The sequence below is a fragment of the Oncorhynchus masou genome, chromosome 22 (genome assembly GCF_036934945.1).
Source record: "Oncorhynchus masou masou isolate Uvic2021 chromosome 22, UVic_Omas_1.1, whole genome shotgun sequence".
In the NCBI taxonomy this organism is placed as follows: domain Eukaryota; kingdom Metazoa; phylum Chordata; class Actinopteri; order Salmoniformes; family Salmonidae; genus Oncorhynchus; species Oncorhynchus masou.
The window spans coordinates 73,935-82,151 of record NC_088233.1 but is presented as its reverse complement, the minus strand read 5'-3'; the positions used below and the strand labels follow the sequence as shown (position 1 = coordinate 82,151).

The following is an 8,217-nucleotide window of genomic DNA, read 5'->3' as shown; positions in this document are numbered from 1 at the left end:
TTACAACATCTACTTATTCAAGGGATTTTCTTTATTTTTACATTTTTTACATTGTAGAATAATAGTGAAGACATCAAAACTATGAAATAACACATATGGGATCTCGTAAGTGACCAAAAAAGTGTTAAACAAATCTAAATATATTTTATATTCTTCAAAGTAGCCACCCTTTGTCTTGATGACAGCTTTGCACACTCTTGGCATTCTATCAACCAGCTTCATGAGGTGGTCACCTGGAATGCAGTCAATCATTACTTTAAGACATGAAGGTCAGTCAATCTGGAAAATTTCAAGAACTTTGAAATTTCTTTAAGTGCATGATTCCATGTGTTATTTCATAGTTTTGATGTCTTCACTATTATTCTACAATGTAGAAAATAGTATAAATAAAGAAAAACCCTGGATTGAGTAGCTGTGTCCAAATTCTTGACTGGTACTGTATGTGTCCCTCAGTGTTTGTCATTGGTGCATCTTGAAAATCACTTATTACAAAGATAAACATGCCTTTGTGCATTCCCTCCAAAAACGTAGCAAAATTAGCTACAAATTAGAAAGAGGATTGCAGTGACACCTGGTGAATTTAAATGGAAGGAAATTACAATTAGCAAAATTATTAATCACGTCACTATTACATATTTTTTAGGTGTTATTGACCTTAAATTTGAGCATCTTTGGCCTCCATGTCTGAAACTCTTCATTTGCATTGGGAACGTATTCCTTTCCTTTTTCCACATTATGTTACAGCCTTCTTCTGAAATGGATTAAATATTTGTTTCCTCATCAATCTACAAACAATACCCTGTAATGACAAAGCAAAAACATTTTTTTTGCCATTTTTACAAAAAATAGTGAGATTCAAAACTATGAAATAATACATATGGGATCTCGTAAGTGACCAAAAAGTGTTAAACAAATCTAAATATATTTTATATATAAATTTGACAATTTCTAAAAACAAGTTTTTGCTGTTTCGATATGGGGTATTGTGTAGGAGGGGGTATTGACGAGGAAAAAAACAAATTAATCCATTTTATAATAAGTCTGTAACAAAATGTGGAAAAAGCAAGTGGTCTGAATACTTTCTGAATGCAGTGTACTTTCTACTCCTGCTGGTGCCACAATGTTACCCTAATGGAGCTACCAACCCTAACATCTCTCCTCAGTCTGCAGCTCAGCCTGCAGCTCAGCCTGCTCCCCAGCCTGCCCCTCAGCCTGCCCCTCAGCCTGCTCCCCAGCCTGCTCCCCAGCCTGCCCCTCAGCCTGCAGCTCAGCCTGCTCCCCAGCCTGCTCCCCAGCCTGCCCCTCAGCCTGCAGCTCAGCCTGCTCCTCAGCCTGCTCCTCAGCCTGCTCCTCAGCCTGCTCATCAGCCTGCTCCTCAGCCTGCTCCTCAGCCTGCCCCTCAGCCTGCTCCCCAGCCTGCTCCTTTTAGCCTGCTCCTCAGCCTGCTCCTCAGCCTGCTCCTCCTGCCTGCCCCTCAGCCTGCTCCAACCTCAGCCTGCTCCTCAGCCTGCTCCTCAGCCTGCTCCCCAGCCTGCTCCTCAGCCTGCTCATCAGCCTGCCCCCTCAGCCTGCTCCTCAGCCTGCTCCTCAGCCTGCTCCTCAGCCTGCTCCTCAGCCTGCTCCTCAGCCTGCCCATCAGCCTGCCCCTCAGCCTGCTCCTCAGCCTGCTCCTCAGCCTGCCCCTCAGCCTGCTCCCCAGCCTGCTCCTCAGCCTGCTCCTCAGCCTGCTCCTCAGCCTGCTCCTCAGCCTGCTCCCAGCCTGCTCCCCAGTCTGCAGCTCAGCCTGCTCCTCAGCCTGCCCCTCAGCCTGCTCCTCAGCCTGCCCCTCAGCCTGCCCCTCAGCCTGCTCCTCAGCCTGCCCCTCAGCCTGCTCCCCAGCCTGCTCCTCAGCCTGCTCATCAGCCTGCTCCTCAGCCTGCTCCTCAGCCTGCTCCTCAGCCTGCTCCTCAGCCTGCCCTCAGCTGCCCCTCAGCCTGCTCCTCAGCCTGCCCATCAGCCTGCTCCCTCAGCCTGCTCCTCAGCCTGCTCCTCAGCCTGCTCCTCAGCCTGCTCCCCAGCCTGCTCCTCAGCCTGCTCCTCAGCCTGCTCCTCAGCCTGCTCCTCAGCCTGCTCCTCAGCCTGCTCCTCAGCCTGCAGCTCAGCCTGCTCCTCAGCCTGCTCCTCAGCCTGCTCCTCAGCCTGCCCCTCAGCCTGCTCCTCAGCCTGCTCCTCAGCCTGCTCCTCAGCCTGCTCCTCAGCCTGCTCCTCAGCCTGCTCCTCAGCCTGCTCCTCAGCCTGCTCCTCAGTCTGCCCCTCAGCCTGCTCCTCAGCCTGCCCCTCAGTCTGCTCCTCAGCCTGCCCCTCAGCCTGCTCCTCAGCCTGCTCCTCAGCCTGCTCCTCAGCCTGCTCCTCAGCCTGCCCCTCAGCCTGCTCATCATCCAGCACCCTGTTACATTGCTGCTTGTAGCTATATTTCAACTTGTCTTAGCTCCAATCTTCAATCAGTAGTTGAAGCTATATAATAATAATCTCTTTAAAGTATTATGAAACCAATAATTATATTAAACCCCCCTCAAAAAATGTCAAACTGACAATTTATCTCGGTGCTGTTGGAATCAAATAAATACCACCAATTAAAACATTTGCATTAGGCTATCAAAACAATTGAAATGAAATGGTTGATATAGCTATAGGCTTAAATGAGAGTGAGAGTGACAATCAACACAAGAGTGACAATAGGGATAATCCTATTAGAAGTCTTCAGGTACAGAGGGGTATTAGTTATAAATCTGATCCACTGCGAAGACCTCTATCTGTCCCCCAGTGTGTCCTATGTGAACCTGCCGTGAACCGTACCCTACAGCTCTACGGTGAACCTCTCCACCGTTTATGCCAATGCACCCCAGCTGTGGAGAAATTACACCTCCTCATCTGGTACCTGGTAGGACTGAGTGTACTTCTAGATAACTTCAGGTAGGACTGAGTGTACTTCTAGATAACTTCAGGTAGGACTGAGTGTACTTCTAGATAACTTCCTTTTTCGGACCTAGAAAGGTGTCCATTTTATGTTAACATTTTGATAATAGATTGGAAATATTATGCATGATAGCAACATTTGTGATTTTAGAAAATGATACAGAATACTGTATATATTATGTGAAGACATTGTTTTGCTGTATATTAATCTTTGTCAACATTTATAAATCAAATCAAATGTTATTGGTCATATTCACATGGTTAGCAGATGTTAATGCGAGTGTAGCGAAATGCTTGTGCTTCTAGTTCCGACAATGCAGTAATAACCAACAAGTAATCTAACTAACAATTCCTAAACTACTGTCTTATACACACAAGTGTAATGGGATAAAGAATATGTACATAAAGATATATGAATGAGTGATGGTACAGAACGGCATAGGCAAGATGCAGTAGATGGTATCGAGTACAGTATATACATATGAGATGAGTATGTAAACAAAGTGGCATAGTTTAAAGTGGCTAGTGATACATGTATTACATAAAGATGCAGTAGATGATAGAGTACAGTATATACATATGAGATGAGTAATGTAGGGTATGTAAACATTATATTAAGTAGCATTGTTTAAAGTGGCTAGTGATACAGTATATTTTACATACATTTCCATCAATTCCCATTATTAAAGTGGCTGGAGTTGAGTCAGTGTGTTGGCAGCAGCCACTCAATGTTAATGGTTGCTGTTTAACAGTGTGATGGCCTTGAGATAGAAGCTGTTTTTCAGTCTCTCGGTCCCAGCTTTGATGCACCTGTACTGACCTCGCCTTTTTTTTTTTTTTGACCTTTATTTAACTAGGCAAGTCAGTTAAGAACAAATTCTTATTTTCAATGACGGCCTGGGAACAGTGGGTTAACTGCCTGTTCAGGGGCAGAACGACAGATTTGTACCTTGTCAGCTTGGGGGTTTGTACTCGCAACCTTCCGGTTACTAGTTCAAAGCTCTAACCACTAGGCTACCCTGCCGCCTTCTGGATGATAGTGGGGTGAACAGGCAGTGGCTTGGGTGTTTGTTGTCCTTGATGATCTTTATTGCCTTCCTGTGACATCGGGTGAGTGCTTTTGGTGACAAGACAAATTTCTTCAGCCTCCTGAGGTTGAAGAGGCACTGCGCCTTCTTCACGACGCTGTCTGTGTGGGTGGACCCTTGTGGGGCCTCAGTGTTGAGGATCAGTGAAATGGAGATGTTGTTTCCTCCCTTCACCACCTGGGGTCGGCCCGTCAGGAAGTCCAGGACACAATTCCAGAGGGCGGGGTTTGAGCCCCTTGGTCTCAAGCATAATGACGATCTTGGAGGGTACTATGGTGTTGAATGCTGAGCTCTAGTCATGTCATAGTCATTCTTACATAGGTATTCCTCTTGTCCAGATGGGATAGGGCAGTGTGATGGCGATTGAATCGTCTGTGGACCTATTGGGGCGGTAAGCAAATTGAAGTGGGTCTAGGGTGACAGGTAAGATGGAGGTGATATGATCCTTGACTAGGTCTCTCAAAGCACTTCACGATGACAGAAGTGAGTGCAACGGGGCGATAGTCATTTAGTTCAGTTACCTTTGCATTCTTGGGTACAGGAACAATGGTGGACATCTCGAAGCATGTGGACACGGCCGGGGATGCCGTCTGGGCCGGCAGCCTTGCGAGGGTTAACACGTTCAAATGTCTTTCTCAGGTCGGCCACGGAGAAGGAGAGCCCACACAGTCCTTAGTAGTGATCTTTACTTTTCACTCTCTTTCTATTGCTCACTACAGCCGCATATTTATTGAATACAACAGGGGGCAATGACTCATAGTAACATGTACATGTATCCCCAGACACTCATGTCTCAATGTGATAATAATTATCCTGACATTAAAGAGACGGAGGATTTATTATTCAAAAGACTGTTCATCTGTTGTCACCTGTTGCTTAACCTGTCATGTCTGGGCCCATATTCATAAACCAGTCTCAGAGTAGTAGGAGGTCTGATCTGGGGTCAGTTCAGACATTTAGACCATAAACCAGTCTCAGAGTAGTAGGAGGTCTGATCTGGGGTCAGTTCAGACATTTAGACCATAAACCAGTCTCAGAGTAGTAGGAGGTCTGATCTGGGGTCAGTTCAGACATTTAGACCATAAACCAGTCTCAGAGTAGTATGAGGGCTGATCTGGGGTCAGTTCAGACATTTAGACCATAAGAAATAATTAAATGGACGCTTTATGCATACGGAACCTGATTCATTCAAACTTGGTGTTTCCTTCCCTTTACAACAGGTTGGGGAGGAGCTGGATTCTTCCCTGAATCACTCTGCCAGGGACCTGCGTTCTGAATCACTCTGCCAGGGACCTGTGCTCTGAATCACTCTGCCAGCGACCTGTATTCTGAATCACTCTGCCAGCGACCTGTATTCTGAATCACTCTGCCAGCGACCTGTATTCTGAATCACTCTGCCAGCGACCTGTATTCTGAATCACTCTGCCAGCAACCTGCGTTCTGAATCACTCTGCCAGCGACCTGCGTTCTGAATCACTCTGCCAGGGACCTGTGCTCTGAATCACTCTGCCAGCGACCTGTATTCTGAATCACTCTGCCAGCGACCTGTATTCTGAATCACTCTGCCAGCGACCTGTATTCTGAATCACTCTGCCAGCAACCTGCGTTCTGAATCACTCTGCCAGCGACCTGCGTTCTGAATCACTCTGCCAGCGACCTGCGTTCTGAATCACTCTGCCAGGGACCTGCGTTCTGAATCACTCTGCCAGCGACCTGCATTCTGAATCACTCTGCCAGCGACCTGCATTCTGAATCACTCTGCCATTACTCATCTCACCCTAACCCTGTATTCTGAATCCAATTCAATGGTGCAATTAACGACTTCAGGCTGAGGAGTGAGTTTACAAATCCATACCTGTTAAAGTCCACAATCACCATCTCTTCATAAATGTATTGTACCCAAAGGAAGAGACTGCAGCTGAGCCGAGTCATATTCCTCCTGTCTGGTGTTCTACTGTGTTGTCTCTACCAGCTGTCTATCACCTCCAAGCTCTCCCCAGGACCCCGGCCCCATGCCCTGCACCAAATAGGTGAGGGGTCTGGAGATGGAGAGGGACTGACAGGGGCCCTCCTGGAGGAAGTTGCATTGGAGACCTTAAGGGAGGGGGGACGCAGTGTTGACACACAAGAGGAGGAAATTATAGATTTGGTGACAACTGAAGTGTCCGATTATTACTCCGAGACGACTACAGATGATGTCACACCATCCACTACCACTGAGGTCTCATCATCATCATCATCATCAGTGACTACAATCCGGACTATCGTTCACTGTATATATGTAGACCTGGAGCCTCCCATTCAGATCCCCACCCTTCCCAACCCACCACCCACCCATCTAGTCCCCAACACCAGCCAATCCCCCCTGCCGACCCGGGGGACGCCCCTCATCAGAAAGGAGAGTACCCGACTGATATCTTCTCCGTGGAGGACCGGAGACGAGGCTGGGTGTCGCTCCACATCTTCGGGATGATGTACATGTTCGTCTCACTCGCCATTGTGTGTGACGAATTCTTTGTCCCTGCGCTCGGCGTCATCACAGACCAGCTCGCCATCTCCGACGACGTGGCCGGAGCAACCTTCATGGCGGCAGGAGGCTCCGCTCCGGAGCTGTTCACCTCTCTGATTGGCGTGTTCATCTCTCATAGCAATGTGGGCATCGGGACGATCGTGGGGTCAGCGGTGTTCAATATCCTGTTCGTCATCGGCATGTGTGCCATCTTCTCCAAGGAGATGCTGCACCTCACCTGGTGGCCGCTGTTCAGGGACGTCTCCTTCTATATCATAGGTATACTATATATACTATCACATGTAAAGGCAGATGCTGCACCTCACCTGGTGGCCGCTGTTCAGGGACGTCTCCTTCTATATCATAGGTATACTATATATACTATCACATGTAAAGGCAGATGCTGCACCTCACCTGGTGGCCGCTGTTCAGGGACGTCTCCTTCTATATCATAGGTATACTATATATACTATCACATGTAAAGGCAGATGCTGCACCTCACCTGGTGGCCGCTGTTCAGGGACGTCTCCTTCTATATCATAGGTATACTATATATACTATCACATGTAAAGGCAGATGCTGCACCTCAGCGCCTTTTTACATCAGCAGTTGTCAAAGTGCATAACAGTAACTCGGCTCTGGCCTCAGAGAGCAAAGGTAGAAGCGAGAGCACAGTGGCCAGGAGAAACTACCAAGAAGGAAGACTGTACAGAGGAACCTGGCTCAGAGGAGCTATATTCCTCTGGCTGTACCTGGTGGAAATTAAGAGTACATGTGGCCATCAAGGTCAGATAGTTTCTGAGTCCATAGGACAGGAGAGAAGAGTTTCCACTCATAAATAAATGATAGTGTGCTTGGAGCCAGCAGTCGATCTCAATCACAAATAAATGTAAGGATAAAGGTCAGCACTCACTGGCATATAATATAAAGGTCAGCTCTCACTGGCATATAATATAAAGGTCAGCACTCACTGGCATATAATATAAAGGTCAGCACTCACTGGCATATAATATAAAGGTCAGCACTCACTGGCATATAATATAAAGGTCAGCACTCACTGGCATATAAAGGTCAGCACTCACTGGCATATAATATAAAGGTCAGCACTCACTGGCATATAAAGGTCAGCACTCACTGGCATATAATATAAAGGTCAGCACTCACTGGCATATAATATAAAGGTCAGCACTCACTGGCATATAATATAAAGGTCAGCACTCACTGGCATATAATATAAAGGTCAGCACTCACTGGCATATAATATAAAGGTCAGCACTCACTGGCATATAATATAAAGGTCAGCACTCACTGGCATATAATATAAAGGTCAGCACTCGCTGGCATATAATATAAAGGTCAGCACTCGCTGGCGTATAATATAAAGGTCAGCACTCACTGGCGTATAATATAAAGGTCAGCACTCACTGGCAAATAATATAAAGGTCAGCACTCACTGGCATATAAAGGTCAGCACTCACTGGCATATAATATAAAGGTCAGCACTCACTGGCATATAATATAAAGGACAGCACTCACTGGCATATAATATAAAGGTCAGCACTCACTGGCATATAATATAAAGGTCAGCACTCACTGGCATATAAAGGTCAGCACTCACTGGCATATAATGTAAAGGTCAGCACTCACTGGCATATAATATAAAGG

The 8,217-nt window shown here is 46.7% G+C and overlaps 1 pseudogene; it reads left to right on the top strand.

Annotated features, from left to right (window-relative positions):
- Positions 1-5,931: 5,931 nt before the first annotated feature.
- The window catches only part of LOC135509752 (sodium/potassium/calcium exchanger 1-like), a 66,604-nt pseudogene continuing 64,318 nt past the window's right edge, over positions 5,932-8,217 (top strand).